General features: G+C 39.3%; 1 non-coding gene across 1 annotated transcript; it reads right to left on the reverse strand.

Moving 5' to 3' along the window:
* Nucleotides 1-632: 632 nt before the first annotated feature.
* Nucleotides 633-706, reverse strand: trnat-ugu. Its single transcript has one exon. It is a non-coding gene; the product is annotated as a tRNA-Thr (tRNA).
* Between the last annotated feature and the right edge of the window lie 26 nt (nucleotides 707-732).

The following is a 732-nucleotide window of genomic DNA, read 5'->3' on the forward strand; positions in this document are numbered from 1 at the left end:
GAAAGTAGCTATTGGTGGTCCTAAAAGTAGCTAGAAGTCGCTAAATGACGTCATCACATAATTTTCATAATTGGCCAAGTGGATGTAATTGTGATTGACGCTGTAGGAGAGAGGAATAACGTCGCAGGAGAGACAAAAAGTGAGTAAAAACACCCTAAGTATGTTTAGAACTAAAATTGAACTTTCTTCTGTCGATTCTTGTCTTTTTTCTGAATATTCACTAAATATAGCGACAAAGTCGCTAAGTTGGCAACACTGGTGAGAGGTGGGTAGCGAGATATCAGTAATCAATTGTAATCACATACTATTTCTTCTTAATTATGGTCATTCGAGGACAGTACATTTTTCATTTGGGTCTCGAGATGAATAAACTCAAGAACCTCTGACATGGATTCTTAAACTATGATTTGGGACCCAAAGGGGTTATTAACATGTCATAGGTGGGTCACGAGATATGAGTAAACATTCAGAATCTCGGTAGGTTTTTTCTCATTCGAAAAGTGCCCTTTTTCCCTGACATTGGAATATCTCAATTGCATCCTCCTCACGTCATCTCTAATTCTCTAAACCCATTGGTGAGAAAACCTGAGTGCCCTCCCCTCTGACCTTCTCCACCAATGTGAACAATAAAAAGGTACTGCTGAGATTTGAACTCAGGATCTCCTGTTTACAAGACAGGCACTTTAACCAGCTAAGCCACAGCACCCATAAAAGTCATATATGTTGCAGATG

The sequence above is a fragment of the Oncorhynchus tshawytscha genome, unplaced genomic scaffold (assembly GCF_018296145.1).
Source record: "Oncorhynchus tshawytscha isolate Ot180627B unplaced genomic scaffold, Otsh_v2.0 Un_contig_6827_pilon_pilon, whole genome shotgun sequence".
NCBI lineage: Eukaryota > Metazoa > Chordata > Actinopteri > Salmoniformes > Salmonidae > Oncorhynchus > Oncorhynchus tshawytscha.